We start from the raw sequence: 17969 nt of genomic DNA on the forward strand, positions 1-17969 counted from the left end.
GGTGTTGCAAAACATGAAGAACCTGAAAAGGTGTGAAAAATATGAAGAGCTTCAAAAGGTGTCAAAAATATGAGGACCATGAAACGGTCTGAAAAATAGGAGGAGCATGAAACGGTCTGAAAAATAGGAGGAGCATGAAACGGTGTTCAAAAACATGAAGAGCCTGAAAAGGTGTGAAAAATATGAACAGCTTCAAAAGGTGTCAAAAATATGAGGACCATGAAACGGTCTGAAAAATAGGAGGAGCATGAAACGGTCTGAAATATAGGAGGAGCATGAAATGGTGTTGAAAAACATGAAGAGCCTGAAAAGGTGTGAAAAATATGAAGAGCTTCAAAAGGTGTTAAAAATATGAGGACCATGAAACGGTTTGAAAAATAGGAGGAGCATGAAAAGGTCTGAAAAATAGGAGGAGCATGAAACGGTCTTAAAAATAGGAGGAGCATGAAACGGTGTTCAAAAACATGAAGAGCCTGAAAAGGTGTGAAAAATAAGAACAGCTTAAAAAGGTGTCAAAAATATGAGGACCATGAAACGGTCTGAAAAATAGGAGGAGCATGAAATGGTCTGAAAAATAGGAGGAGCATGAAACGGTGTTCAAAAACATGAAGATCCTGAAAAGGTGTGAAAAATATGAACAGCTTCAAAATGTGTCAAAAATATGAGGACCATGAAACGGTCTGAAAAATAGGAGGAGAATGAAGAGGTCTGAAAAAGATGAAGAGCCTGAAAAGGTGTGAAAAACATGAAGAGCTTCAAAAGGTGTGAAAATTATGAGGAGCAGGAAACAGTCTGAAAAATAGGAGGAGCATAAAGCGATGTTGAAAAACATGAAGAGCTTGAGAAGGTGTGAAAAATATGAAGAGCTTCAGAAGGTGTCAAACTAATGAGGATCATGAAACAGTCTGAAAAATACGAGGAGAATGATGCGGTGTTGTAAAACATGAAGAACCTGAATAGGTGTGAAAAATATGAATAGCTTCAAAAGGTGTCAAAAATATGAGGAGCATGAAACGGTCTGAAAAATAGGAGGAACATGAAACTGTGTTGAATAACATGAAGAGCCTGAAAAATTGTGAAAAATATGAAGAGCTTCAGAGGGTGTGAAATACATGAGGAGAATGAAACGGTCTGTAAAATAGGATTAGCATGAAGCGGTGTTCAAAACCATGAAGAGCCTGGAAAGGTGTGAAAAATATGAAGAGCTTCAAAAGATGTGAAAAATATGAGGAGCATGAAAAGGTCTGAAAAATTGGAGGAGCATGAAGCGGTGTTGCAAACCATGAAGAGCCTGAAAACGTGAGAAAAATATGAAGAGCTTAAAAATGTGAAAAATAGGAAAAGCTTCAAAAGGTGTCAAAAATATGAGGAGCTTGAAACGGTATGAAAAAAAGGAGGAGCATGAAGCGGTCTGAAAATTGAGACGAGCATGAAGCGGTGTTGAAAAACATGAAGAGCCTGAAAAGGTGTGAAAAATATGAAGAGCTTCAAATGGCGTGAAAAATATGACGAGCATGAAACGGTCTGTAAAATAGGAGGAGCATGAAGCGGTGTTCAAAAGCATGGAGAACCTGAAAAGGTGTGAAAAATATGAAGAGCTTCAAAAAGTGTCAAAAATGTGAGGAGCATGAAACAGTCTGAAAAATAGGAAGAACATGAAGTGGTGTTGAAAAAGATGAAGAGCCTGAAAAGGTGTGAAAAATATGAAGAGCTTAAAAAGGTGTGAAATACATGAGGAACATGAAACGGTCTGAAAAATAGGAGGAGCATGAAGCTCTGTTCAAAAACATGAAGAGCCTGAAAAGGGGTGAAAAATATGAAGAGCTTCAAAGGGTGTGAAATACATGAGGAGCATGAAACGGTCTGAAAAATAGGAAGAGCATGAAGCTGGGCTCAAACACATGAAGAGCCTGAAAAGCTGTGAAAAATATGAAGAGCTTCAAAAGGTGTCAAAAATAAGAGGAGCATGAAACGGTCTGAAAAATAGGAGGAGCATGAAGCGGTGTTGAAAAACATGAAGAGCCTGAAAAGGTGTGGAAAATATGAAGATCTTCAAAAGGTGTGAAATACATGAGGAGCATGAAATGGTCTGAAAAATATGAGATGCATGAAGTTCTGTGGAAAAACATGAAGAGACTGAAAAGGTGTGAAAAATATGAAGAGCTTCAAAAGGTGTGAAATACATGAGGAGCTTGAAACTCTCTGAAAAATAGGAGGAGAATGAAGTGGTATTCAAAAACATGAAGAGCGTGAAAAGTTGTGAAAAATACGAAGAGCTTCAAAAGGTGTGAAAAATATGACGAGCATGATACGGTCAGAAAAATAGGAGGAGCATGAAGCGGTGTTCAAAAACATGAAGAGCTTGAAAAGGTGTTAGAAATATAAAGCGCTTCAAAAGCTGTCAAAAATATGAGGAGCATGAAACGGTCTGAAAAATAGGAGGAGAATGAAGAGGTCTGAAAAAGATGAAGAGCCTGAAAAGGTGTAAAAAATATGAAGAGCTTCAAAAGGTGTGAAATACATGAGGAGCATGAAACTCTCTGCAAAATACGAGCAGCCTGAAGCGGTGTTCAAAAACATGAAGAGACTGAAAAGGTGTGAAAAATGTGAATATCTTCAAAACGTGTGAAAAATACGAGGAGCATGAAACAGTCTTAAAAATAGGAGGAGCAAGAAGCAGTGTTGAAAAACATGAAGAGCTTGAAAAGGTGTGAAAAATATGAAGAGCTTCAAAAGGTGTCAAAAATATGAGGAGCATGAAACACTCTGAAAAATAAGAGGAGCATGAGGCGGTGTTGAAAAACATGAAGAACCTGAAAAGGTGTGAAAAATATGAAGAGCTTCAAAAGATGTGAAATACATGAGGAGCATTAAACGGTCTGAAAAATTGGAGGAGCATGAAGTGGTGTTCAAAAACATGAAGAGACTGAAAAGGTGTGAAAAACATGAAGAGCTTCAAAAGGTGTGAAAATTATGAGGAGCAGGAAACAGTCTGAAAAATAGGAGGAGCATAAAGCGGTGTTGAAAAACATGAAGAGCTTGAGAAGGTGTGAAAAATATGAAGAGCTTCAGAAGGTGTCAAACTAATGAGGATCATGAAACAGTCTGAAAAAACCGAGGAGAATGATGCGGTGTTGTAAAACATGAAGAACCTGAAAAGGTGTGAAAATTATGAATAGCTTCAAAAGGTGTCAAAAGTATGAGGAGCATGAAACGGTCTGAAAAATATGAGGAACATTCAACGGTGTTGAATAACATGAAGAGCCTGAAAAGTAGTGAAAAATATGAAGAGCTTCAGAGGGTGTGAAATACATGAGGAGAATGAAACGGTCTGTAAAATAGGATTAGCATGAAGCGGTGTTCAAAAACATGAAGAGCCTGGAAAGGTGTGAAAAATATGAAGAGCTTCAAAAGATGTGAAAAATATGAGGAGCATGAAAAGGTCTGAAAAATTGGAGGAGCATGAAGCGGTGTTGAAAAACATGAAGAGCCTGAAAACGTGAGAAAAATATGAAGAGCTTAAAAATGTGAAAAATAGGAAAAGCTTCAAAAGGTATCAAAAATATGAGGAGCTTGAAACGGTATGAAAAAAAGGAGGAGCATGAAGCGGTCTGAAAAATAAGAGGAGAATGAAGCAGTGTTGAAAAACATGAAGAGCCTGAAAAGGTGTGAAAAATATGAAGAGCTTCAAATGGTGTGAAAAATATGACGAGCATGAAACGGTCTGTAAAATAGGAGGAGCATGAAGCGGTGTTCAAAAGCATGGAGAACCTGAAAAGGTGTGAAAAATATGAAGAGCTTCAAAAAGTGTCAAAAATGTGAGGAGCATGAAACAGTCTGAAAAATAGGAGGAGCATGAAGCGGTGTTGAAAAACATGAAAAACCTGATAAGCTTTCAAATATATGAAGAGCTTCATAAGGTGTGAAAAATATGAAGAGCATGAAACGGTCTGAAAATAGGAGGAGCAGGAAGCGGTGTTGAAAAACATGAAGAGCCTCAAAAGATGTGAAAAATATGAAGAGCTTTAAAATGTTTAAAAAATATGTGGAGCATGAAACTGTCTGAAAAGTAGAAGGAGCATGAAACGGTGTTGAAAAATAAGAGGAGCATGAAACGGTCTGAAAAATAGGAGGAGCATGAAACGTTGTTGAAAAACATGAAGAGACTGAAAATGTGGAAAAATATGAAGAGCTTCTAAAGGTGTGAAAAATATGAAGAGCTTCAAACGAGGTCAAAAACATAAGGAGCAAGAAACGGTCTGAAAAATAGGAGGTGCATGAAACGGTGTTGAAAACATGAAGAGCCTTAAAAGGTGTGAAAAATATGAAGAGCTTCAAATGGTGTCAAAAATCTGAAGAGCATGAAACGGTATGAAAAATAGGAGGAGCATGAAACGGTGTTGAAAAACATGAAAAGCCTGATAAGGTGTGAAATATATGAAGAGCTTCAAATGGTGTCAAAAATATGAAGAGCATGAAAAGGTCTGAAAAAAAAGAGGAGCATGAAGCGGTGTTGAAAAACATGAAGAGCCTGAAAAGGTGACAAAAATATGAAGAGTTTCAAAATGTGTGAAAAATATGAAGAGCTTCAAAAGGTGTCAAAAAATGAGGAGCATGATACGGTCTGAAATATAGGAGGATTATGAAGCGGTGTTGAAAAACATGAAGAGCCTGAAAAGGTGTGATATATATGAAGAGGTTTAAAAGGTGTCAAAATATGAGGAGCATGAAACGGTCTCAAAAATAGGAGGAGCATGAAGTGGTGTTCAAAAACATGAAGAGCCTGAAAAGGTGTGAAAAATATGAAGAGATTCAAAAGGTGTCAAATATTTGAGGAGGAGGAAACGGTCTTAAAAATAGGAGGAGCATGAAACGGTGTTCAAAAACATGAAGAGCCTGAAAATGTGTGAAAAATATGAAGAGCTTCAAAAGTTTTCAAAAATATGAAGAGCATGAAACGGTCTGAAATTTAGGAGGAGCATGAAGTGTTGTTGAAAAGCATGAAGAGACTTAAAAGGTGTTAAAAATATGAACAGTTTCAAAAGGTATGAAAAATATGAAGATCATGAAACGGTCTGAAAAATAGGAGGAGCATGATGCAGTGTTGAAAAACATGAAGAGCCTGAAAAGGTGTGAAAAATATGAAGAGCTTCAAAAGGTGTGAAAAATATGAGGAGCATGATACGGTCAGAAATATAAAAGGAGCATGAAACGGTGTTCAAAAACATGAAGAGCCTGAAAAGGTGTGAAAAATATGAAGAGCTTCAAAACGTGTCAAAAATATGAAGAGCTTCAAAAGGTGTCAAAAATACAACGAGCATGAAATGGTCTGAAAAATAGGAGGAGCATGAAAAGGTGTTGAAAAACATGAAGAGTCTGAAAAGGTGTGAAAAAATATGAAGAGCTTCAAAACGTGTGAAAAATATGAAGAGCTTCTAAAGGTGTCATAAATATGAGGAGCATGAAACGGTCAGAAAAATAAGAGAAGCATGAAACGTTGTTAAATACATGAAGAGCCTGAAAAGGTGAGAAAAATATGAAGAGCTTCAAAAGTTGTCAAAAATATGAGGAGCATGAAACGGTCTGAAAAACAGGAGGAGCATGAAACGGTGTTCAAAAACATGAAGAGCCTGAAAAGTTGTGAAAAATATGAGGAGCCTGAAAAGGTGTGCAAAATATGAAGAGCTTCAAAAGGTGTCAAAAATATGAAGAGCTTCAAAAGGTGTCAAAATATGAGGAGCATGACACGGTCTGAAAAATAGGAGGAACATCAAACGGTGTTCAAAAACATGAAGAGCCTGAAAAGGTGTGAAATATATGAAGAGCTTCAAAATGTGTCAAAAATATGAGGAGCATGAAACAATGTGAAAGATACTAGGAGCATGAAACGGTGTTGAAAAACATGAAGAGTCTGAAAAGGTGTGAAAAATATGAAGAGCTTCAAAAGGTGTCAAAAATATGAGGAGCATGAAACTGTCTGAAAAAGAGGTGGAACATGAAACGGTGTTGAAAAACACGAAGAGCCTGAAAATTTGTGAGAAATATGAAGAGCTTCAAAAGGTGTGAAAAATATGAGGAGCGTGAAACGGTCTGAAAAATAGGAGAAGCATGAAACGTTGTTGAAAAACATGAAGAGCCTGAAAAGGTTTGAAATATATGAAGAGCTTCAAAAGGTGTCAAAAATATGAAGAGCATGGAACGGTCTGAAAGAGAGGAGGAGGATTAATTGGTGTTGAAAATCATGAAGAGCCGGAAAAGGTGTGAAAAATATAGAGCTTCAAAAGGTGTCAAAAATATGCGGAGCATGAAACCTTCTGAAAAATGGGAGGAGAATGAAGCGGTGTTGAAAAACATGAAGAGCCTGAAAAGGTGTGAAAAATATGAAGAGCTTCAACAGGTGTCAAATATATGAAGAGCATAAAACAGTCTGAAAAATAGGAGGAGCATGAAGTGGTGTTGAAAACATGAAGAGCCTTAAAATGTGTGAAAAATATGAAGAGCTTCAAATGGTGTGAAAATATGAGGAGCATGAAACGGTCTGAAAAATAAGAGGAGCATGAAACGGTGTTCAAAAACATGAAGAGCCTGAAAATGTGTGAAAAATATGAAGAGCTTCAACAGGTGTCAAAAATATGAGGAGCATGAAACGCTCTGAAAAATAGAAGGAGCATGAAGTTTTGTTGAAAAACATGAAGAATCTTAAAAGTTGTGAAAAATATGAGCAGCTTGAAAAGGTGTGAAAAATATGAAGAGCTTCAAATGGTGTCAAAAATATGAGGAGCATGAAACGTTCTGAAAAAAAGGAGGATCATGAAACAGTGTTGAAAACATGAAGAGCCTGAAAAGGTGTGAAAAATATGAAGAGCTTCAAAAAGTGTTAAAAATATGAGGAGCATGAAACGGTCTGAAAAATAAGAGGAGGATGAAACGGTGTTCAAAAACTTGAAAATCCTGAAAAGGTGTGAAAAATATGAAGAGCTTCAAAAGGTGTCCAAAATATGAGTAGCTAGAAACGGTCTGAAATATACGAGGAGCATGAAACGGTGTTGAAACCATGAAGAGCATGAAAAGGTGTGAAAAATATGAAGAGCTTTCTAAGGTGTCAGAAGTATGAGGAGCATGAAACGGTCTGAAAAATAGGAGGAGCATGAAGCAGTGTTGAAAAACATGAAGAGCCTGAAAACGTGTGAAAAATATGAAGAGCTTCAAAAGGTGTCAAAAATATGAGGAGCATGACACGGTCTGAAAAAAAAGGATGAGCATGAAGAGGTGTTGAAAACATGAAGAGCCTGAAATGGTGTGAAAAATATGAAGAGTTTCAAAAACTGTCAAAAATATGAAGAGCATCAAAAGGTGTCAAAAATATGAGGAGCATGAAATTTTCTGAAAAATAAAGGAGCATGAAACGGTGTTCAAGAACATGAAGAGCCTGAAAACGTGTGAAAAATATGAAGAGCTTCAAAAGGTGTCAAAAATATGAGGAGCATGAAGGAGTCTGAAAAATAGCAGGAGAGTGAAGTGCTGTTAAAAACATGGAGAGCCTGAAAAGGTGTGAAAAATATGAAGAGCTTCAAAACGTGTCAAAAATATGAGGAGCATGAAACCATCTGATAAATAGGGGGAGCATGAAACGGTGTTGAAAAACCTGAAGAACATGAAAACGTGTGGAAAATATTAAGAGCTTCAAATGGTGTGAAAATATGAGGAGCATGAAACGGTCTGAAAAATAAGAGGAGCATGAAACGTTGTTGAAAAACATGAAGAGCCTGAAAAATTCTGAAAAATATGAAGAGCTTCAAGAGGTGTCAAAATTATGAGGAGCATGAAACGTTCTGAAAAATAGGAGGAGCATGAAACGGTGTTCAAAAACATGAAGAGGCTGAAAAGGTGTGAAAAACATGAAGAGCTTCAAAAGGTATCCAAAATATGAGAAGCAAGAAACGGTCTGAAAAATAGGAGGAGCTTGAAACGGTGTTGAAAACATTAAGAGCATGAAAAGGTGTGAAAAATATGAAGAGCTTCAAAAGGTGTCAAAAGTATGAGGAGAATGAAACGGTCTGAAAAATAGGAGGAGCATGAAGTGGTGTTGACAACATGAAGAGCCTGAAAAGGTGTGAAAAATATGAAGAGCTTCAAAAGGTGTCAAAAAAAGGAGGAGCATGAAACGGTCTGAAAAATAGAAGGAGCATGAAGTGGTGTTGAAAACATGAAGAGCCTGAAAAGGTGTGAAAAATATGAAGAGGTTCAAAAGGTGTCAAAAAAAGGAGGAGCATGAAATGGTCTGAAAAATAGGAGGAGCATGAAACGGTGATCAAAAACGTGAAGAGCCTGAAAAGGTGTGAAATATATCAAGAGCTTCAAAAGGTGTCATAAATATGAGGAGCATGCAACGGTCTGAAAAATAGGAGGAGCATGAAACTGTGTTCAAAAACATGAAGAGCCTGAAAAGCTGTGAAAAATATGAAGAGCTTCAAATGGTGTCAAACATATGAAGAGCTTCAAATGGTGTCAAAAATATGAGGAGCATGAAAAAGTCTGAAAAAATAGGAGGAGCATGAAACTGTGTTCAAAAACATGAAGAGCCTGAAAAGCTGTGAAAAATATGAAGAGCTTCAGAAGGTGTCAAAAATATGAGGAGCCGGATTTGGTTTGAGAAATAGGAGGAGCATGAAACGGTGTTGAAAAATATGAAGAGCTTGAAAAGGTGTGAAAATTATGAAGAGCTTCAAAAGGTGTCAAAAATATGAGGAGCATGGAACGGTCTGAAAAATAGGAGGAGAATGAAGCGGTGTTTAAAAACATAAAGAGCCTGGAAAGGTGTGAAAAATAGGAAGAACTTCAAAACGTGTCAAAATTATTAGGAGCATGAAACGGTCTGAAAAAAAGGAGCAGCATCAAGCGGTGGTCAAAAATATTAAGAGCCTGAAAAGGTGTGAAAAATATGAAGAGCTTCAAAAGGTGTGAAAAATATGAGGAGCATGAAAGAGTCTGAAAAATAGGAGGAGAGTGAAGCGGTGTTTAAAAACATGGAGAGCCTGAAAAGGTGTGAAAAATATGAAGAGCTTCAAAACGTGTCAAAAATACGAGGAGCATAAAGCGGTGGTCAAAAACATGAAGAGCCTGAAAAGGTGTGAAAAATATGAAGAGCTTCAAAAGGTGTCAAAAATATGTGGAGCATGAAAGTTTCTGAAAATGAGTAGCATGAAACGGTGTTCAAAAACATAAAGAGCCTGGAAAGGTGTGAAAAATATGAAGAGCTTCAAAAGGTGTAAAAATGAGATGAGCATGAAACGGTCTGAAAAATAGGAGGAGCATGAAACGGTCTCACAAGTAGGAGGAGCATTAAACGGTCTTTAATATGGGAGGACCATGAAACGGTGTTGAAAAACATGAAGAGCCTGAAAAGTTGTGAAATATATGAAGAGCTTCAAAAGGTGTCAAAAATATGAGGAGAAAGAAACGGTCTGAAAAATATGAGGAGCATGAAGCGTTGTTCAAAAACATGAAGAGCCTGAAAAGGTGTGAAAAATATGAAGAGCTTCAAAAGCTGTCAAATATATGAGGAGCATGAAAGTTTCTGAAAATGAGTAGCATGAAACGGTGTTCAAAAACATAAAGAGCCTGGAAAGGTGTGAAAAATATGAAGAGCCTCAAAACGTGTCAAAAATATGAGGATCATGAAACGGTTTGAAAAATAGGAGGAGCATGAAGCGGTTTTGAAAAACAAGGAGAGCCAGAAAAGTTGTGAAAAATATGAAGAGATTCAAAAGGTGTCAAAAATATGAGGATCAGGAAACGGTCTGAAAAATAGGAGGAGCATGAAGCGGTGTTCAAAAACATGAAGAGCCTGAAAAGGTGTGAAAAATATGAAGAGCTTCAAAAGGTGTGAAAATGAGAGGAGCATGTAACGGTCTGAAAAACAGGACGAGCATGAAGTGGTGTTGAAAAACATGAAGAGCCTGAAAAGGTGTGAAATATATGAAGAGGTTCAAAAGGTGTCAAAAATATTAGGAGCATGAAACGGTCTCAAAAATAGGAGGAGCATGAAGCGCAGTTCAAAACATGAAGAGCCTGAAAAGGTTTGAAAAATATGAAGAGCTTCAAAAGGTGTCAAAAATATGAGGAGAAAGAAACTGTCTGAAAAATAGGAGGAGCATGAAGCGGTGTTCAAAAACATGAAGAGCCTAAAAAGGTGTGAAAAATATGAAGAGCGCCAAAAGCTGTCAAACATATGAGGAGCATGAAACGGTCTGAAAAATAGGAGAAGCATGAAGCGGTGTTGAAAATCATGAAGAGCCTTAAAAGGTGTGAAAAATATGAAGAGTTTCAAAAGGTGTGAAAAATATGAAGAGCTTTAAAAGGTGTAAAAATTGAGATGAGCATGAAACGGTCTGAAAAATAGGAGGAGCATGAAATGGTCTCAAAAATAGGAGGAGCATGAAGCGGTGTTCAAATCATGGAGAGCCTGAAAAGGTGTGAAAAGTATGAAGAGCCTCAAAAGGTGTCAAAAATATGAGGAGCATGAAATTATTTGAAAAATAGGAGGAGCATGAAACAGTGTTCCAAAACATGAAGAGCCTGAAGAAGAGTGAAAAATATGAAGAGCCTCAAAAGGTGTCAAAAATATGAGGAGCAAGAAACGGTCTGAAAAATAGGAGGAGCATGAACGGTGTTGAAAAAAAAGAAGAGACTGAAAACGTGTGAAAAATATGAAGAACTTCAAAAGGTGTGAAAAATATGAAGAGCTTCAAAAGGTGTCAAAAATGAGATGAGCATGAAACGGTCTGAAAAAGAGGAGGAACATGAAGTGGAGTTGAAAAACATGAAGAGCCTGAAAAGGTGTGAAATATATGAAGAGCTTCAAAAGTTGTCAAAAATATGAGGAGCATGAAACGGTCTGAAAATTAGGAGGAATATTAAGTGTTGTGAAAAACATGAAAAGCCTGAAAAGGTTTGAAAAATATGAAGAGCTTTAAAAGGTGTCAAAAATATCAGGAGCATGAAACGGTCTGAAAAATAGAAGGAGCACGAAACGGTCTGAAAAAAAGGAGGAGCATGAAACGCTGTGGAAAAACATGAAGAACCTGTAAAGCTGTCAAAAATATGAGGAGCATGAAACGGTCTGAAATATAGGAGGAGCAGGATGTAGTGTTGAAAAACATGAAAACCTGAAAAGGTGTGAAAAATAGGAAGAGCTTCAAAAGGTGTGAAAAATATAAAGAACTTCAAAAGGTGTCAAAAATGAGATGAGCATGAAACGGTCTGAAAAATAGGAGGAGCATGAAGTGGTGTTGAAAAAAAGGAAGAGCCTGAATAGGTGTGAAAAATATGAAGAGCCTCAAAAGGTGTCAAAAATGAGATGACCTTGAAACGGTCTGAAAAATAGGAGGAACATGAAGTGGTGTTGAAAAACATGAAGAGCCTGAAAAGGTGTGAAAAATATGAAGAGCTTCAAAAGGTGTCAAATATATGAGCAGCATGAAACGGCCTGAAAAATAGCAGGAGCATGAAGCGGTGTTCCAAAACATGAATAGCCTTAAAAGGTGTGAAAAATATGAAGAGCTTCAAAAGCTCTCAAAAATCTGAGGAGAACGAAACGTTCTGAAAAATAGGAGGAGCATGAAGCAGTGTTAAAAAACATGAAGAGCCTGAAAAGGTATGAAAAATATAAAGAGGGTTTCAAAAATATGAGGAGCATGAAACGGTCTGAAAAATAGGAGGCTCATGAAACGGTGTTCAAAAACATGAATAGCCTGAAAACGTGTCAAAAATATGAAGAGCTTCAGGCTGACAGGTAAAGCTGGGATGTCCCGGCTGGGGGCGCCGGTTGGAGACATGATTGCAATGTGAGCCTTAGGATTTGAGCCAAAGAAAGAAGAAATTAAAAAGATGATTGCTGAAACTGACAAAGAAGGAATTGGCACCATTAATTTTGAAGAATTTTTTGCCATAATGAGTGTAAAAATGAGTGAACAGATGAAAAAGAAGAAATATTGAAGGCTTTCAAACTATTTGATGATGATGATACAGGAAGTATATCACTGAACAATATCAAGAGGGTTGCTAAGGAGCTAGGGGAAAATTTAACAGATGATGAACTTCAGGAAATGCTTGATGAGGCTGATCATGATGGGGATGGAGAAATAAACAAGGAAGAATTTTTGAAAATGATGCAAAAGACCACTCTTTATTAACACTGTCTTTTGTGCCTTTTGGAAAGTTGTTAACAAGTTTGTATTTGCTATAAGTTCCATAATAGCTGAATATATTCATTTTCAGTGTTTAAGTTTATATACATAAACTGGTCCCTTGATGTCTAATCCATGTGAGAAGTTACATGTTCCTACCAATATGTTGTTAAATCTATAACATCAAGAAATAAAATGTAGTGACTTCCTTAAACTATGAATCTGAAGAACAGTATTAATTACAAGTGCTATTTTTAGAGCCCCAGGTTCTAAAACTTAGATTTTTTATTTAACTTATGGAAATTGGCCCCACATCATAAGCCAGCCATCACTTTCCCTATTATTTTCCTTTTGTGCAACTCTAAAAATGAACATATGCTTTTTAACTGATTATTCAGATATGCAAAGTCTTAAATAAAACTGGCAGCAACAAAAGGTGAGAAAAATATGAAGAGCTTCAAAAGGTGTCAAAAAATGGGAAGCATGAAATGGTCTGAAAAATAGAAGGAGCATGAAGTGTTGTTGAAACTCATTAAGAGCCTGAAAAAGTGTGAAATATATGAAGAGGTTTAAAAGGTTTCAAAAATATGAGGAGCATGAAAAGGTCCGAAAAATACGAGGGGCATGAAGCGGTGTTCAAAAACTTGAAGACGGTGAAAACGTGTGAAAAATATGAAGAGCTTCAAAAGGTCTGAAAATTATGAAGAGCTTCAAAAGTTGTAAAAAATGAGATGAGCATGAAATGGTCTGAAAAATAGGAGGAGCATGAAGTGTTGTTGAAACTCATTAAGAGCCTGAAAAAGTGTGAAATATATGAAGAGGTTTAAAAGGTGTGAAAATATGAGGAGCATTAAACGGTCTGAAAAATTGGAAGAGTATGAAGGGGTGCTGAATAACATGAAGAGCCTGAAAAAGTGTGAAAAATATGAAGAGCTTCAAAAGGTGTGAAAAATGAGAGTAGCATGACAATGTCTGAAAAATATTAGAATCATGAAGTGCTGTTGAAAAACATGAAAAGCCTGAAAAAGTGTGAAAAATATGAAGAGCTTCAAAAGGTGTGAAAATTATGAAGAGCTTCAAAAGGTGTGAAAAATATGAAGAGCTTCAACAGGTGTCAAAAATGACATGAGAATGAAACGGTCTGAAAAATAGGAGGAGCAGGAAGTGGTGTGGAAAAACCTGAAGAGCCTGAAATGGTGTGAAAAATATGAAGAGCTTCAAAAGGTGTTAAAAATATGAGGAGCATGATACGGTCTGAAAAATAGGAGGAGCATGATGTGGTGTCGAAAACATGAAGAGCCTGAAAAGGTGTGAAAGATATGATGAGCTTCAAAAGGTGTGAAAAATATGAAGAGCTTCAAAAGGTGTTAAAAATATGAGGAGCATGAATCGGTCTGAAAAATACGAGGAGCATGAAGCGTTGTTGAAGAACATGAAGAGTCTGAAAAGGTGTGAAAAATATGAAGAGCTTCAAAAGGTGTCAAAAATATGAGGAGCATGAAACGGTCTGAAAAATAGGAGAAGCACGAAACTGTCTGAAACTAGGAGGAGGATGAAACGGTGTTGAAAAACATGAAGAGCCTGAAAAGGTGTGAAAAATATGAAGAGCTTCAAAACGTGTCAAAAATATGAGGAGCCTGAAACAGTCTCAAAAATAGGAGGAGCAAGAAACGGTCTGAAAAATAGGAGGAGCATGAAGCGATGTTGAAAAACATGAAGAGCCTGAAAAGGTGTGAAAAATATGAAGAGCTTCAAAGGGTATCAAAAATATGAGGAGCATGAAGCGGTCTCAAAAATAGGAGGCGCATGACGCGGTGGTCAAAACATGAAGAGCCTGAAAAGGTGTGAAAAATAGGAAGAGCTTCAAAAGGCGTCAAAAACATGAGGAGCATGAAACGCTCTGAAAAATAGGAGGAGCATGAAGTGGTGATGAAAAACATGAAGAGCCTGAAAAGCTGTGAAAAATATGAAGAGATTTAAAAGGTTTCAAAAATATGAGAAGCATGAAACGACTGAAAAATAGGAGGAGCATGAAGCGGTGTTGAAAAATATGAAGAGCTTGAAAATGTGTGAAAAATATGAAGAGCTTCAAAAGTTGTCAAATATATGAGGAGCTTGAAACAGGCTGAAAATTAGGATGAGAATGAAACGGTTTTGAAAAAGATGAAGAGCCTGAAAGGGTGTGAAAAATATGAAGAGCTTCAAAAGGTGTCAAAAATATGAGAAGCATGAAACGGTCTGAAGAATAGGAGGAGCATGAAGCGGTGGTCAAAAACAAGAAGAGCCTGAAAAGGTGTGAAAAATATGAATAGCTTCAAAAGTTGTCAAAAATATGAGAAGCATGAAACGGTCTGAAAAATAGGAGGAGCATGAAGCTGTGTTGAAAAACATGAAGAGCCTGAAAAGGTGTGAAATATATGAAGAGCTTCAAAAGGTGTCAAAATATGAGGAGGATGCAACGGTCTGAAAAATAGCAGAGCAAGGAACTGTGTTTAAAAACATGAAGATCCTGAAAATGTTTGAAAAATATGAAGATTTTCAAACGGTGTCAAAAATATGAGGAGCATGAAACGGTCTGAAAAAGAGGAGGAGCATGAAACGGTCTGAAAAATAGGAGGAGCATGAAACGGTGTTGAAAAACATGAAGAGCCTGAAAAGGTGTGAAAATATGAAGAGCTTCAAAAGGTTTCAAAATTATGAGGAGCATGAAACTGTCTCAAAAATAGGAGGAGCATGAAGCATTGTTGAAAAACATGAAGAGCCTGAAAAGGTGTGGAAAATATGAAGAGCTTCAAAATGTGTCAAAAATATGAGGAGCATGAAACAGTCTGAAAAGTAGGAGGAGCACGAAACTGTCTGAAAATAGGAGGAGGATGAAACGGTGTTGAAAAACATGAAGAGCCTGAAAACGTGTGAAAAATAGGAGGAGCTTGAAAAAGTTTCAAAAATATGAGGAGTATGAAACGGTCTGAAAAATAGGAGGAGCATGAAGCGATGTTGAAAAACATGAAGAGCCTGAAAAGGTGTGAAAAATATGAAGAGCTTCAAAAGTTGTCAAATATATGAGGAGCATGAAACAGTCTGAAAAATAGGATGAGCATGAAACGGTTTTTAAAAAGATGAACAGCAAGGCAAGGTGTGAAATATATGTAGAGGTTCAAAATTTGTCAAAATTATGAGAAGCATTAAACGGTCTGAAAAATAGGAGGGGCATGAAGCGGTGTTTAAAAACATTAAGAGCCTGAAAAGGTGTGAAAAATATGAAGAGCTTCAAAAGGTGTAAAATATATGAGGAGCATGAAATGGTATGAAAAATAGGAGGAGCATGAAGCGGTGTTGAGAAAATGAAGAGCCTGAAAAGGTTGAAAAATATGAAGAGCTTCAAATGGTGTGAAAAATATGAGGAGCATGAAACGGTCTGAAAAAGTGGAGGAGCATGAAGCGGTGTTCAAAAACATGAAGAGCCTGAAAATGTGTGAAAATTATGAAGAGCTTCAAAAGGTGTCAAAAATATGAGGGCCATTAAATGGTCTGAAAATGGAGGAGCATGAAGCAGTGTTGAAAACATGAGGAGCCAGAAAAGGTGTGAAATATATGAAGAGCTTCAAAAGGTGTTAAAAATATGAAGAGCTTCAAAAGTTGTCAAAAATATGAGGATCAAGTAACGGTCTGAAAAATAGGTGGAGCAGAAAGTGGTGTTGAAAAACATGAAGAGCCTGAAAAGTTCTGAAAAATATGAAGAGCTTCAAAAGGTGTCAACCTAATGAGGAGCATGAAACAGTCTGAAAAATAGGAGGAGCATGAAACGGTGTTGAAAAACATGAAGTAATTAAAAGGTGTGAAAAATATGAAGAGCTTGAAAAGCTGTCAAAAATATGAGGAGCATGAAACGGTCTGAAAAATAGGTGGAACATGAAGTGGTGTTGAAAAACATGAAGAGCCTGAAAAGGTGTGAGATATATGAAGAGATTCAAAACGTGTCAAAAATAGAAGTAGCAGGAAACGGTGTTCAAAAACATGAAGAGCCTGAATATGTGTGAAAAATATGAAGAGCTTCAAAAGGTGTGAAAAATATGAGGAGCATGAAACGGTCTGAAAAAATAGGTGGAACATGAAGCAGTGTTAAAAAACATGAAGAGCCTGAAAAAGTGTGAAAAATATGAAGAGCTTCAAAAGGTGGTAAAAATATGAAGAGCTTCAAAAGTTGTCAAAAATATGAGGATCAAGTAACGGTCTGAAAAATAGGTGGAGCAGGAAGTGGTGTTGAAAATCATGAAGAGCCTTAAAAGGTGTGAAAAATATGAAGAGCTTCAAAAGGTGTCAAAAATATGAGGAACATGAAACGGCCTAAAAATAGGAGGAGAATCAAGCGGTATTGAAAAACATGAAGAGCCTGAAAAGGTGTGACCAACATAAAGAGCTTTAAAAGGTGTCAAAAACATGAGGAGAATGAAACGGTCTGAAAAAAAGCAGGAGCATGAAACGACGTTGAAATACATGAAGAGCCTGAAAAATGTGTGAAATATATGAGGAGCTTCAAAAGGTGTAAAAAATATGAGGGGCAAGAAACTGTCTGAAAAATAAGGTGGAGCATGAAGTGGTGTGAAAAACATGAAGAGACTGAAAAGGTGTGAAAAACATGAAGAGCTTCAAAAGATGTCAAAAATATGAGGAGCATGAAACGGTCTGAAAAATAGGAGGAGCATGAAGTGGTGATGAAAAACATGAAGAGCCAGAAGAGGCGTGAGATATATGAAGAGCTTCAAAACGTGTCAAAAATATGAGGAGCATGAAACAGTCTGAAAAATAGGAGGAGCATGAAACGGTGTTGAAAAACATGAAGTGCATGAAAAGGTGTGAAAAATATGAAGAGCTTCAAAAGGTGTCAAAAATATGAGGAGCATGAAACGGAGAGAAAAATAGGAGGAGAATGAAGTGGTGTTGAAAAACATGAAGACCTGAAAAGGCGTGAAAAATATGAAGAGGTTCAAAAGGTGTGAAAAATACCAGGAGCATGAAACGGTCTGAAAAAGAGGAGGAGCATGAAGCAGTGTTCAAAAACATGAAGAGCCTGAAAAGGTGTGAAATATATGAAGAGTTTCAAAAGGTGTCAAAATAGGAGTAGCATGAAACGGTGTTCAAAAACATGAAGAGCCTGAAAAGGTGTGAAATATATGAAGAGCTTCAAAAGGTGTCAAAAATAGGAGTAGCATGAAACGGTGTTCAGACACATGAAGAGCCTGAATATGTGGGAAAATTATTAAGAGCTTCAAAAGCTGTCAAAAATATGAGGAGCATGAAACAGTCTGAAATATAGGAGGATCATGAAATGGTATTGAAAAACATGAAGTGCCTGGAAAGGTGTGAAAAATATGAAGAGCTTCAAACGGTGTCAAAAATATGAGGAGCATGAAACGGTCTGAAAAAGAGGAGGAGCATGAACCGGTGTTGAAAAACATGAAGAGCCTGAGAAGGTGTGAAAAATATGAAGAGCTTCAAAAGTTTCAAAAATATGATGAGCATGAAAAGGTCTGAAAAATAGAAGTAGCAAGAAGTGTTGTTGAAAAACATGAAGAGCCTGAAAAGGTGTGAAAAATATGCAGAGCTTCAAAAGGTGTCAAAAATATGTGGAGCATGAAACGGTCTGAAATATAGGAGAAGCATGAAATGGTGTTCAAAAACATGAAGAGCCTGAAAAGTAGTGAAAAATATGAAAGCTTCAAAAGGGGTCAAAAATATGAGGAACATGAAACGTTCTAAAAAATATGAGGAGCATGAAGT

Source organism: Dama dama, chromosome 16 (genome assembly GCF_033118175.1).
Source record: "Dama dama isolate Ldn47 chromosome 16, ASM3311817v1, whole genome shotgun sequence".
Classification (NCBI taxonomy): domain Eukaryota; kingdom Metazoa; phylum Chordata; class Mammalia; order Artiodactyla; family Cervidae; genus Dama; species Dama dama.